This window comes from Mytilus trossulus, chromosome 4 (genome assembly GCF_036588685.1).
Source record: "Mytilus trossulus isolate FHL-02 chromosome 4, PNRI_Mtr1.1.1.hap1, whole genome shotgun sequence".
Classification (NCBI taxonomy): Eukaryota; Metazoa; Mollusca; class Bivalvia; order Mytilida; family Mytilidae; genus Mytilus; species Mytilus trossulus.
The window spans coordinates 48,745,667-48,761,602 of record NC_086376.1 but is presented as its reverse complement, the minus strand read 5'-3'; the positions used below and the strand labels follow the sequence as shown (position 1 = coordinate 48,761,602).

General features: G+C 31.3%; 1 protein-coding gene across 4 annotated transcripts in view; it reads right to left on the bottom strand.

Annotated features, from left to right (window-relative positions):
- LOC134715433 (5-hydroxytryptamine receptor 1-like) overlaps positions 1-15,936 on the bottom strand; it is a 113,823-nt gene that overhangs the window by 9,071 nt on the left and 88,816 nt on the right. Inside the window, exon 1 of one of the 4 annotated variants that reach the window (XM_063577605.1) lies at positions 15,653-15,770. The exons of the other annotated variants lie outside the window; for them this stretch is intronic. The gene's annotated coding sequence lies outside the window, so the exon portion shown is untranslated. Of the gene's footprint in view, positions 1-15,652; positions 15,771-15,936 lie in introns of those variants that run through there. 4 annotated transcript variants of the gene reach the window in all.

Here is a 15,936-nt window from a genome sequence, read left to right as displayed (position 1 = left end):
ATAATGTTGAACCTGTTTGTCACCAAAACTAATAAAACTCTTTGAGTGTACCAATTTGAATCTACCAGCTTGTGTCTTTTTTGAAGTTGCGAACACTTCTCTCCCCCCCCCCCCCCTCCAAACTATTCTTTATATCAATTAAGAACACACTTGTTTAATATATAGGAATTAAGCCATAGTTCGAATTACGATATAAAGTTTAGCACACTTTTGAAACTCCATGTGATATATGATATTCATTTTTAAACAGTATTTGTCTTTAGAACTTATGTGTTTATGAAGACAGTTATTTTTATGTTTATCAAGACAGTTATTTTTATGTTTATGAAGATAGTTTTTTCTATAAATGTTTATGAAGATAGTTTTTTCTATAAATGTTTATGGAGATAGTTTTTTCTATACTGTTTATGAAGAGAGTTTTTTTCTATAAATGTTTATGAAGATAGTTTTTTTTATCAATGTTTATGAAGACAGTTCTTGAAATGTTTATGAAAACACTTCTTTAGTTAATTTAGTTTATGTGTTTCACTCGGTTATAGTTTGTTACCAGGATTTTTTTTGATTAATCGAATTGGCGGTTGTATCATTTTATTGCCATTTTTTTTTTAATAAAGTCAAAGTTAAGTTTGATAACAAATTGCGACCTATCTTCACTTAAAACAATACAAATAATGCCGGTCAAAAGTTCATATATAATTTTCATACATATATAAAATTGTATATAAATATATATGATAACGCAAATTTACAGATGTATCATTGTTTGGGCTGATATTTAGACGAATTATATATACAAAATGTATTTTCAGCCTTTATTGTATCACCATCACTGATGATCCGATGGATAAAACCTGTCGTAGAGTTGTCACTGATTCAGACATACTTATTAAATATATATATATATATATTATTTATAAGTCCTTTGTTTACAAAGAAATCTTGACGACAATATTACAATGTAATTATTTATAAATAAGATAAATAATATACAGGGAATACTTAATAATACCATATGTTGGTAAAAACTTGGAAGTACTATATAAAGTTCTTCCAGGGAACAACGATCTTTTGTGAAAACTTCAGATTTGCAGGAGTGCAAGGGTTTCGTCTGACCCTTCTCATACAAATGTATCAGTGCTAGTCTTGCCTGATTTCATACTATTCCAACTCTTTATTGTTATGGTTTTCCTAAACCATCTGTATTAATCCTAGCTGATTTGTTTGAGGGGTAACTTTCCTTTTGGTGAATTTATCCCATCGACAAAAGAATGTTTACGTTTTAAGTCGAATGGTCAATGCTTGCCATCAAAAAATAAATATCAAAGTCGTAATTGATTTGGTCTTTTAATGTTTTTGGTTCAAGTGCCACTGGTGGGTCTTTTGTAGACGAATTGCGAGTGTGGCGTACAAAAATTCTAACCCTTCGGATCTTTTCACAAAAAAAATTATAAGAGAAAAAATACTCGCAAGACATACGCATTTCAGTATAACGTACGATCAATTTTATGCGTAAGAATTTTTATGAAAAGAATATGTCTGTAGTATTTTTAACCAAATATATTGTTGCCATCCGGAAACAGATCGATCTGACACAAAGGGATAAAAAAAGCATGTGTATAGCACATCTACACGTATAGCGAAAAACTAAAGATTGTCTAGTAGTTTTGAGGAATTACTGCATGTAAATGAAGATTATTTTATTTTTATTTCAAAGAATCATCAAAATGTATAGTTCTCATTGTGCGTTCATTCTGATAAAAAGGTAGGTTTGACGCAGGATTGTCTATAGATTAATGGTAATTATAGTTTATAGATTTAACTTTTAGATAATATATTTACTAATCATTCAGCCGAGAGCACCGACTGAACTTCGATTTTAAAATAAATCAAAATGTATAATATCCGCCTTAAAAGCGGTAATTGTAAGAAACAATTTGTGTATGACCATACTAAGTACTGAAATTCTGAACATCGGATGACTGCAAGTTCTTGTGGATGGTCACAAGCACTTTAGAAAGGAAGAAAAACACATCTCTATACCCGAAAGTGAGGTTAATGTAAAAATATAAAAAGAAATCTGAGACAAGTTCGTGCGAGGATGATAAAGAAATGACAGGGAATTCAACCTCATCGTAATAACTATTATACTGTAGTAATACAAATCAGTATACTCTGGTTTGTTGTTAAATATTATTCAAATATTTGTATATTACAATAACATGTTTATATAAATTTCATCCATCTATTTATCATTATTATCTACAATATTAAAGATAGTGCAGTGCTCACGTGCATGATGGACACTCTTCTGCAATAATTCGATGTTTCTAATAGATTGGATTTTAGTACTCATTCATATTTTCCCGCCAAACTTTCATTCTCCAATAAAGAGTTATTGGTCATTGAAAGAGCAAGGACCGATAACTACTAGTATGCATGGGAGATTGATAACGTTCTTGCGATTTTCTTCCGCATGCGTTTTAACATACTTTTCTTGTATGTTTGCATAGATATTAAAGATTTTTTACTTATATATATATTTCTAACGACAAAGCATTTCCATATTATTGATTTATTTTCTTCAGGAGTATCCATTGAAAAAATGAATTGATAACAAGTGATAAGGAATAATATTTAACATTCGATAATGTATGTGTTCCGGACCATATGAGTATTTGGACCATACGCGTATGGTCATGACCATATACGTATACTCATATGGTCCGACCATACGCGTATGGTCCGACCGTACGCGTATGGTCGGACCATATGAGTATAATACTCGTTTGGTTATTAACGGGCCGGACCATATGAGTATTTGGACCATGTAGGTATTTTTTTTTAAATTACAATTTAAAAGTTTCAATAATACGAAAACTTATATAAAAAAAACAATAATGGTGACATAACAATGTATAATTTTTATAACTCAAATACTACGTAAAGGTTAAACATTGATGACATAGTTAGTTTTCATCGCTAATAACATAGCTTTTTCGCATTTGCAAGTCTTGGTTGTGCACGATCCTTTTCATTTACACCTTTTGTTTGCGAGTGAAAAGGTAGCCTTTTTGTAACAGAAGAAATTTTTGAAAATTATCTTTTTTAAATCGACATTTTGCCCTTCACTCGTGATAACAAATCGATAATGACCATCGGTAATGACCATCGGTATAACATGCGTTTAGTATAGTTTTGACAAGTAAATAAAACTAACTGTGTGAAACTTCAATTTTTTATTTAGCTAATCGTTTTATTATAATATAATAATAAAATTACCTACATGAATGCGTCTTTTTAATGAACGGTCATACCCTATGAAAAGTTTATAAGTATGTACAGTAAACTGTAACAGAGTGTTAATTACCCCGACCATATGAGTATATACCCATATGGTCATGACCATACGCGTATGGTCCAAATACTCATATGGTCCGGAACATATGTATAATGTTTATAGATCGGTAACAATCCCAACATGAAAGTTACGTTAAGAAATATAGGCGACAGCAATACACTGAATAGCCCTCTCGGTCATCCGATGTAAATTAAATATCATGAATAAGAATAACTTGACAAAAGACAAATGACGACGAAAATACAAACAAGAGGCACTCAAGAGACTGAATCGCTGACCACTAATTTCAATGATTATTTTTGCTTTTAAATATAAATAAATGAGTGGCTTAATTTTTTTATTTATAAATGTTCTTTGTATCGGTCATACTACACCACTGAGAGTCGTGGTGTAGTTGTTGGTGCATCGGACTACTAACACAAAGGTTTCTGCATGGTCCGATTCCCGTTCGGGATGAAAATTTCAGGAACTCAATTTTCGGCTCTCCCTTGACACCATTTGCGAGTATGGTCTTGAGGAAACGATGATAGTCCGTCGGAAGGTGGACGATAAATGGCTGACCCGTGTAAAGAGAGAGCCATATCTCTTGCACGTTTAAGATGCCCTTGTAGATTTCGAAAAAGAGTAGGCTAATGCCGCTACAAGGCAGCACCCGCAAAGTGGAAAAGGATTAATATAAGTTGTAAAACTAGTTTCCCAATCCACTATAATAAATAAATATCTTTGAACTAAACTATCGGTCATATATTTTTTAAATGCCAATGATGCATTTTACCCCCATGTTCCAATTTAGCCAGGTAAAAAAGATGATTAACATATATTTTTAATCTATAATATGAAATTAAACAGACGTAGAAAAATGCAATTGCATGAGGTCGCTTTCTATTTATATCATATTTATGTTTATATCGCTTATATAACCATCGGTGGTCTTCGAATCTCAACTCGGTAGTTAATTAGATGGCAACAAGACTAAATACACACAAAACGAAGCTACATATTATCGAGCCCTGTTAATTGTTTATTCTAATCTTTTTATAATTTGGATAAATGTTTATATGGTTAGAAAACCGGCGCGTTGTTTTCCGCCAATTGGCATTTTATTTGCGCCAGAAAAATCTTTCATTTGTGCCAAAAATAAAACCTTTTATTTGCGCCAATAACACAGGTAAATAGTATTAAACCATACAAGGTATGTTAACACTTCGTTTAAACACAGTTCTGTTACTTTGAACATATTACACAGCTACTTTTGCATAGGTACTATTTCTGTACTAAAAATATGTAGTACTGGAAATTTACTTTTAATATTTAGTATTATTTCTTTACTTTAATATTATTGTTATATTTAGGTACTTGTATTTTACAGTACTTGATTTGTACTAAATATTTTGGTACAGAAATAATACAATATTCTATGTTTGAAAACATAATTTTAAGAGATTTGAAATAGAAAAACTTTCAAAATGCTGAAAATGTAACGGTAGTAACCAAAAATCTGTAGTACCTAAATTTCAAGTACAAATTAAGTACTGTAAAATACAGGTACCTAAATATTACAATAATTTTAAAGTAACAAAATAGTACTGAATATTAAAAGTAAATTTCCAGTACTACAGATTTTTAGTACAGAAATAGTACCTATGCAAAAGTAGCTGTGTATAAAGGGAGTTAAATTGCAAATATTTCTAAGCATTATTTACTAAATTACAGTTATAAATCTGTCCATACCATAGTTTTAAGGAACACTTCAATGTTTTTAATATCATGATGCATATGATAAGCTATGATATACCGTATGTGTGATCATAAACAATAGACTTATTTTCTCTGTTTGTCTCAGACTCTGAGCTGACAATGTCCATCTTTATAATTCTAAACCTCAGTTTTGTATTAGAAATGAGTATGAACAATTATCCAGGAGAAATACTGTAGAAACAAATCTTATTCACGATACAGCAATGAATGTTTAACGTTTTCGTCATATGTTACCTGTATTAACTGTGAAATGGCGCAAATGAAGTTTTTATATTTGAGCTCAAATCAAAAATAACCTTGTGGCGCAATTGAAAGATTAGATTTTTTTTACATTGGCCCAAATGCAATGCGCCCTGTAAATGAAATATGAGAAGTAAATTCAAATTGGTGAATATGAATTCGACTGCTAAAGTCCTATTAAGAACTAGCAATTTGTGATAATTTTACTCTAGGTTTTGCTGACAATAACCAGAACCGCCTTCATTTGGGCTAATCTATTAATATATTCAAAAAATAAAGAAACAATTTACATGAGACTATTTTCAGAATGCTTTCAGGTTTAAGGAATGGCACTGTCCTATTGTAACACTGACAGTATACCCATCGTCTCATTTAACATATAACATGTGCGTGGGGATTATTTAAGAAACATAAAAGAGGGAAGAGAGATATCAGAGGGAGAGTCAAGCTCATAGTTTGAAAATAAAGTTACAACGCCATGGATAAAGCTAAAAAAGACAAACAGACAAATAATAGTACAGAAGAATCAACAAAACAGAAGAAAACTAAAGACTTAGCAACACGAACCCTATTAAACAATTGGGAAGATCTCAGGTGCTCCGGAAGGGTAAGCAGATCCTGCTCCATATGGGGCACCCGTCGTGTTGTTTATTTTATAACAAATCCGGTAAATAGTCTTATTCGGTAGGTCACATTCGTGAAAAGGGACGGGTATTGTAGTATTGTAGGGTAACATATCCGATATCATCTGTGGAACGGTTATTTTATAACGATCAACCAACTCGTGATGACGTCCGTAAAATTTACGATGGGGTGATTATAACTTCACCATTTGTAACTCTTGGTTTAATAGCTTCCTTGTGAGTAGCAATCCTCTATCAAGGAAATCATTATAGAAAATACAAGCCCGTATCGTATCAATTGGGAGATATATACTTCGTATGCAGGAGCTGCTGACAAATTGTTACATAGAAATGGAAAGTTCACAATTGGGTAGCTGAAATCATCTCTTTTGTCGTAAAGTTTTGTTTTCAACCGACCCTCATTGTCTATTTCTAGACATAATGCAGACTATACTGCATCTGTAGTATCCTTTATTTCTAGTTCGATGGGATAGATTCGACATAGTCGGCACCAAATTTTGTATTATTTAGTGAGAGAAAATCATCTATATAGCGGAACGTGAAAATAAAGGATATTGCGAACTTATTATCTTTCTTTCTAAGAAGTTCCTGTATGAAGTCAATCTCATAATAATAAAGAAACAAGTCGGCCAGAAGAGGAGCACAATTGGTTCCTATTGGAATTCCGACAGTCTGTTGAAAATAAACGTCCGCCAAACGTAACATATATGCTGTCAATAAAAAAATCAAGCATCTTGATAATGTCAGTTTATGATTTTTTTGTTTGAATCAGAGTTATTCTTTACAAAGTAGGATGTATCCCTCTCATAGACAAGATACTTGCATCTAAGTTCGCCATTCTTTTTAATGAAACAAAGTAATATCAACTCTTTTAATTTGTCTTTTAGTTTGGAATGGAGAATACTTGTGTAAAGTGTAGAAAAGTTAAATGTTTTAATAATATTGCAAGATGAGAGAGTCTTAGATTGTGTGGTCTCTTAAAGAACTTTTTAACATCCACATCTGATTCACGCCTACTCTAGAATAGGCAGTTTCACAATAACTTTTGGGCCCGGTTTTATTTACTGATAAAACAGATATTAATTATTTAGAAAGATGTTTCGTGGAGCACTTGGAAGACACATCAATATACCCTTGTTTGTAAGGACACTTATGTAGTTTAGGTATCCAATACAGTGATGGAAGATCCAGTTCTTTATCTCTGGTTGAGAAATTCCAAAATGCAAAATATATCAAATGTGATTAAAATTATTTTAAAATTAAGTTATGGGAATAGTCAAATTCAAGAAAAAAAATTCAATTCACAAATTTACAAAAAGAAAAATGTATGCGAAGTCAACAGACTACTGCCATTCATGGGGCCATTTCAACAACCCTCTTTAGGGCGAGGACAAGTTTTGATCCTAAGTCGGGTTGAAGAAAGTCTCATACGGCGCTGTTTGGGTCTTTTGGAAAATGTTATTTGTGCTGTATTTATACCCTTCTTCAACGAAACATATATATGTAAGTACAAAATCATTGATAAGATAAGATCTATGCAAATGTACAGAAAATTGTGTTAAAGCACGTAGAAGAATATCAAAAGAACGTTTTGCGACAATCCCGGCAAGGACCGGTAATTCTGTAATTGTTTTTGCGGGAAAATATGAATGCCTATACTTATATCCAATCTTTTAGAAAAATGTATGTATATAGAAGAGTTTTCACCATGCACTTGGACTGCAATATTATTAGAATAATAAAATAGAATACAAATGGATGAAAACTATAAATACATGTAACTGCTATATTAATATAATCTATAATAACAAACCATTGTATACTGAATTGTATCACTACAATATAATAGTTATTACGATGAGGTTGAATTTCATTGTCATTAATTCGTCATCCACGCACGAACTTGTCTCAGAAAAAAATATATCTCTGTACAATAACCTCAGTTTCAGGTATTGAGATGCGATCTTTTTCTGTGACAAGTGCTTTTGATCATCCGATGTTCAGTACTTCAGTACTTTAGTACTTTGATTTTTCATCTGTTTCACAAAATTCGTCAAAATCAAGCAAAATAAGAGTGTAGAGCAATCTTTTATTATATATGTGTTGTTTAGTTAAATATTGGGATACACGATGATAAAATTTCACAAGAAAAGCAAATAGACTAGACGAACTTAAGCTACATCTCATAAGGGAGTTAGCACATGACATATCACGTATGCTATCTCTTATATGCAAGAAATCATTAGGCACTGACGAAGTCACCACTGACTTGCGAACTGCACAAAACGACCCCATTCTCAAAAAGGGTACAAATATAACCCAGAAAATTGGATATACATTTCTTTAACATGCATGTTGCAAAATAATGTAGCATGTTGTAGTCAGTGCAACCATAACACACATAGACAACCACGATATCATGTGTCCTCTTCAATACGGCTTTCGAAAAAAATAGATCTTGTGAACCTCACATTTTGGAATTTATAAATGATGTCACTAAAATATTAGAAAACTCAAAACAAACAAATGTATTTGTAACAGACTTTTAACAAGTTTTCGATAAAGCTACTAATGATTTAGAAACGCACAAAGCAAATCACTATGGGATACAGTTTAAAATAAACGCATGGATACAGGGTTTCTTATCATGTCGTACACAAGCAGTCATCATGGAGAATTCAGGTTATGTCATTGTGAAATTAAAAGTGCCATAATGATCTGTTTTGGAACCGTGTTTTTCACCAATGACTCTATAATGCATATTTGAAGACAACACCATTGCGTATCTGGTAATAACAGCGATTGCAAATCCCTTCATACACTAGGCATTTTGAAACCCACCTGTAAAATGGCTTTTCAATTTGACAAGTGTAATGTTATGTCCATCAGCCAAAATAAAAATCCATTTAAATCGAATTATACTCTACATACATGGCCGTTTCATGACTACATGTTGACAAGACAAAATATCTAGGCGTGACAATTCAATAAGACCTACAATGGCACATAAACCATCTACAATAATTCTCAAAAGGAATCTACACATCAGTTTCACCTCAGTAAGGCAAATAAATCATTAGTCAGGCCATAACTAAAATATACCTGTTAAGTGTGGAACCCTAAATTTAATGAAGATATAATCTACTAAAAAATTCAAAGAAGGACTACTAGATTTTTCGTTTACCGACACAGGAACACCTAAAAAAATGAAGAAACCTTGTAATGTTGTTTAAACTTTTATATCAACCCCTTGTACTCACAAAAACAGACAGATTCGGAACATGAACACACTCTCATACCAAATTGCATCCTGCAAAACACAAATACTGTAATAATAGCTTTTCCTCGTACGATTTCAAAACAATGGAACGACCTTCCTCTAATTATTGTGATGAGCGGCTTTGTAGAGTCGTTCAAGGCAGCTGTTTCAAATCACACCTACAGACAGTAGCTTTATCACGTGTAATTATATTAATCTTAAAAAGGACAATAATCAATGTTAATAATGTGCACTATGCGATTTTATTTTTTTTATTAATTGTGGAATTTTTTTTTCTTTTTATATGTTTATACGTTTCCACTACGTAAACTTCAACGTGGCAGCGAAGGCGGTCAATACGAAGTCGCCGTAGAATAACAACAAAGAACACAAATGAAGCTGTTATTCTGTGAATTTTAGTATCAATTTAAAACTTCACGAAAAGAACAATGGTGTGAATTAAATTCAGGCGGAAATTGTCCTTACTTATAAAGATGGATTTTTGTTTTAAAACAGTTATGCGGGAATTTCTCGTTACATTGAAGACATGTTGGTGACCTTCTGCTGTTGTTTTTTTTTTCTATGGTCGGGTTGTTGTCTCTTTGATACATTCCCCGTTTCCATTCTCAATTTTATGACTTATTTAAAAGTATTTTTTTGTGAAAAAAAGCTATTTCGAATCTGTGTACTAACGATATAACATGAGTTGGAACTAAATTAAATTCAAATAAGATCAAAATCTTTTTTTAAATCATTTCTACTGTTAAAGTCGGGATTTAATTTCAATTATACAAATACACCAACCAATTTTGTAAAATTTAAATACCCTTCGGAATTCTATAATGCTCCACAATAATAACTAATCTATTAACAGATAAACCCTTATTAGGCATTAATTTATTCCATGTTATAAACAAACTGAATTGTTAATAAATAAAGCTCTATTCGATCAGTATACGAGTAAGTATGTTGGCGACTGAAGTCCATATCCCTTGTATTTATAGAATCATTTGAACTATTTTTGCCATTTCAATGATCGGAGTCTAATTTTTCGTTTTATGGTTTGAAATTGCTGTAAATGTGTAGCGTTACAAAAAATTATAGTACACGAACACTAAAAAGACAGATATACTAATAAGGGTCAGCGAGACATTTAGTGTTAACATATTACCTCCCCTGCAAACTGAAAATGATGTCTTTTCAATATTCGTCCCGTTAAAGTCCTTATCTATGGTAAATCGTTACAATGAACACAAATTGAAATACATACAAATTGTTAACATTATGTCACTATTTCCCTCTTAAAATAGCAAACGACGAATGGTTACAAAGTTGCTATACGATATAATTCCTGAAATACCAAATTCAATTAAATTTTTCTTATGACTGTATACCTCTCTGGTGAATATAAATTATCCAACACCTTAACTAAAATTATTTTGGGTCGTTTAATTTTCATAAAACTTTGTCAAAATATTTCCTTTTACTCTTTGACAAAAATATAAAAATTTCAAAAAATTGAACCAAGCGTTTCCTCAGAAAAATGTCATTGGACATATACAGTTTGACAAAATGTTTAATTACAACGGAAATTTCTTTCAAGCTCGTAAAAAATTGGTAGACCAAGCTCAAAAAGCACTTTATGCTCTTTTCTTTACAAGAAGATTCAAAATATTTCACTTCCGATTGATTTACAGCTAAAATTATTTGATGCGTTGGTGGTTCCTATTTTGACCTATTCCTCGGAAATATGGGGGTTTGAAAATAAAAATAATACTGAAAAGTTACATCTACAGTTTTGTAAGCGCAGTTTGGGTGTGCGATCATCTACGCCACATTTTATGGTATATGGGGAACTTGGAAGATTTCCACTTGAACTGCAGATCAAGTTAAAAATGGTTTGTTTTTGGCACAAGCTAGCAAAAAAACTATCGGGTAAATTTTATAAGTGACTCTGGTACATGCATGAGCATGAAGGTTATAATTTTAAGTGGTTTAACTATGTAAAATCTGTGTTTAATGATTGTGGCTTTTGTGAACTATATAATTTTCCGGAGCAAGTTGACTATAATTATATTAAAATTCATGTAAGGCAGCGTCTCCAGGACCAGTTTATTCAAAAATAGTTCTCAGATATAAACAATTCATCAAGGGGGGAATTTTATCTACACTTTAAAAAAGAATTTTGCTTGGAACCATATATGTTAAAATTAAGGCGGGGTCATAGAGTAAACATATGTAAATTAAGGGTATGTAACACAAAGTTTCCCATCGAAACAGGAAGACGGAGAAACGTACCACGAAATGAGAGGATTTGTCCACTCTGTAAAGCTGGTCTTGGAGATGTATACCACTATATATGTAAATATACCAACTGTGAAGTTAAGGATTTAAGGGGGAAGTTCATACCTCCATATTATTTAAAATATCCAAATGAAAAAAAAGTACTTGGCATGCTTAAATATAGTAATAGTAATGTGCTGTCTAAGCTGTCAATTTTTATTCAAAAGGTAGAAAAGATGCTTGTCTAATTTAAAACTGTAATAAACACAAACTTATTTCTGAAGATATATAATTTAAAAATGTATTCTGTTTGTATTATGAACTATGTTGTAATTAATATATTGTGTATATAAATATGCTCCTGTTACGCAGTCTTCTGCGGCTGAGTTTTCTCTAATAAACTAAACTAAACAAACACTAATTTTGATCATTGTGAAGCTTATTTCCTTAAAACAATACAATGTGATTAAAACGTTTAGCTGATTTTACAGAGTTATCTCCATGTAGTGTTAGGTACCACCTTAAAATTGTATCATGTGTGGTGTTGTCTTCTGTTTATCTTTGAGTCATACATGTAATATATGTTTGGATTGTTTTGTATATGCTGATTGCAAATGAACCTATTCATTCATTCATAAAAATAATTTCTTTAAAATGTACGATTATTGTTCCGAACCTGCTTCTAATAAGTCTCCTCACCAGTATTGTTTTGCATTCTTGATTTTGTCGCCTTATCGTCGATTTACTTTTCAATTGTTCTCGCGTCACCGGTTTCGCCACGAGATGTTCTTAATATACGCAGTAGGCAATTATTTTGATTTTTTTATGAAATTGTGTGTGCTTTTGGTAGTCGTTGTACAGTAGCTGATTATCGAAAAATTGACATTTGTTACATACATTTACAAACACACACAAACACACACACAGAGAGTTATTGAAACGTTTGTGAAATAGGTCTATAAATGTATAGAATTTACAGAAAGTGCTTTTTTCACTTTAAATTGAGTTTTGATCAGTCAACAGTTTGGATTTAAAATCAAATGATATGTGTTAGTAGATATATACTAGTCTCGATGTGAAGCGTGAACAAGACATCAAATCGACAAAAATATCACGTTGATCAATTTTTAATGCATCACACATACTGGAACTGCAGAGAGAGCAAAAATACTATATTGTAACAATAACAATTTGGATAAAAGACAAATTTTAAGTGCACAACAACGTTATATAAAAAAAAATCTGGAATATTCATTGCAAATTCTGCCACTTGATTAGAAGGATATCAGAGGAACAATCAAACTCATAAATCAAAAATAAACTGACAACGTTAGGGCTAAAAATGAAAAAAAAAAACCAAACAGACAAATAATAGAACACAAGAAACAACATAGAAAACTAAATACTGCGCAACACGAACCCCACCAAAATTTGGGGATAATCTCAGGTGCTCCGGAAGGGTAAGCATATCCTGCTTTACACGTGACACCATTCGAGCTGAGAAATGTGGATACAGAGTGTGAATAGTCCAACTTACGTACACAACGAATAAAATGCAAAATACACTGTTTCATTGAACAGGGGTATAATATAACAGTAATTTAGGTGTTTCCCCTTTCACAATATCGATTTGAAATTTGAAAGTTATTATTTTCTTTCAATCAAAAATAAATAAATGTTTATAAAATTAGTTAAATGCTTTGGAATCCATGAAGGTTAAAATCACAATACCAGAAATTTATGAGTTTTGTATAATTCTGACTCAATTCTAAATATCAAAGCAGAAATTTACTAATTGTTAGATCATATAAATGTGCAATAGTAATGATCATATAAATGTGCAATAGTAATGATCATATAAATGTGCAATAGTAATGATTATATAAATGTGCAATAGTAATGATTATATAAATGTGCAATAGTAATGATTATATAAATGTGCAATAGTAATGATTATATAAATGTGCAATAGTAATGATTATATAAATGTGCAATAGTAATGATTATATAAATGTGCAATAGTAATGATTATATAAATGTGCAATAGTAATGATCATATAAATGTGCAATAGTAATGATCATATAAATGTGCAATAGTAATGATCATATAAATGTGCAATAGTAATGATCATATAAATGTGCAATAGTAATGATTATATAAATGTGCAATAGTAATGATCATATAAATGTGCAATAGTAATGATTATATAAATGTGCAATAGTAATGATTATTTTCATACGTTTCATCTGATACTAAATACTATCAGCTTATAACTCCTGCAATTTAAATCTCATCTAATATATGACATACTTTATCTACTTTATTGCAGTTGGAAATTTCGTAATTCACATGGTTACAGAAAGGGTTTTAAATTTGTATTAATATTATTTTTCAAATATATTTTAATCGTAAAGGACAAACAATCTCTCTTTAATAGTGTATCTCGTGAACAATAATACATGAATGAAGCAAAGTAAGAAGATATCATGGGGCAAATAGTACTAGGTGACTAAGGACAGAGAAAAACATAGTCAAACAAAAATACAAACATAAGTTGACAAACTACTATATCTTAAAAGACAACTGATGCAGCAACCACGTATCTATCAATAACTACATGTAATAGGTTGTATTATCGGAAATAGTGTAATCTTTTCCATGAAACGGGTCATATCTGCTTTAAAAAATGTATTGTGACAATGCTTTAATCCTATCGGTCTGCATATAAAACGTTTTAGAAGACGTTCGTTAATATTTTTGGTAGTTTTTACAAAAAAAGTCATATCAAAGACCGTTTCTCATTGTTTTTAATATAGCAAGGTGGTGACATTTTGTTTGGAGCATTCTCTTTTTGATTCACATTGGAAAACTATTCGACATCTTGGATATGACTAAATTAACATAAATTAAAGCATTCAAAGGAGCATTTCACTCGGAAATCGGATAAATATCTTGTTTGAATAAGAATTGTTAATTTGCAATTGAGAAATTAAATGTTGTAATTTAGTACATTGTAACGAAGAATCCATTTAAGAAGTCCTGGCAAATTCATGGTTAAAAAGAGGGCCACATTTCCCGTTCTTCCTCCTAACAAAATATTACAAAAATCAAATTGCATGGTTGATTTAGATGTCGACCTCCTCATTGAATTTATAACAAACTGTCAATAGAAGCCACATTATTTGATCTCAGAGAGACATCAGTTTAAAATTGGTTGTAATTTTAAAAGCTTCTTCACAAATAGCCTGACATGGTTATCAGACAGAACACATTCGGAAAATATCAAAATGTAATTAACCTACACGGTTTCTGTTTGATATAGTTGTAATAGTCCGCATTCAAAATGCAACTCATTTGGTACTCAATAATCCTACGTATCTCGCTATTTTTAAGATTTCCTTGCGATGATCTGTTTTACGCTCACCTAGTGCAAAATTTACTTTTATTGATTGTTCGTGATCTGAATGGTCTCTGAATGTTATAGAAACAATCCACACAGGAACAACTATCAGCAATCAAATAATCGTTTGCACATTTTGAATATAAAACTCCAGACAAAAGATGTTAACAAAGTTTAAACTCATTTTTTTGCAATTATTCGAAACCTACTTGTATCAATAGAGAGGCGAAAGATACCATATGGACATACAAACTCATAAGTAAAAAATAAACTGATAAAATATGGCTTAATATGAAAAAGACCAAAAGAAAAGCAACAGTACACAAAACACAACTTAAGACCGAGCAAAACCAACTTTAAAAAACCGTGGCGACTAAATACTTTTACTACACTTGTTTGAAACTATTGTTTGTAATATGAATAAAACCACAGCCGGTCAATGCCCTGTCATACGTGTACATTTAAAATGAGTAGAAATCCAAACTAGTTTGTGAAATACTTGCAAATTTTATGAACATAATAAATAATCTTTGTTGAAAGTCGTACGATGATGACCTCTATATACATGCTTAAATATTCTTCATTTGGACTTAGGTGTATATTTATCTCACTGGCAATCATTTTACATGTTTTATATCATTTGAGTAGGCTCCTAATTTTTATATAATTTGAGTTATCTCCTATTGTTCATAAAAATGAAATAACCTACCAAATTTTCGTGTTAATTTCCAACACTTTACTTTCCTCTCTGACACTGCGGAACGTTCAGTAATTTCCTCGGTGTATTTGTAAAGGGTATTGATTTATCATACTGTGGGCATTCGTCCATGATTGGTAATAGCCAAATAGAAAACAGCTTATGATATTATGAAAAGGGTAGTCAAAAGTGGACTAGTAATGATACATCTAACATACTTCAATCTAATTTAAAATAATATATAAATATTTTTATACTGTCTATGGCAAATGAACATTTACAAAGGAAGTCCTGCT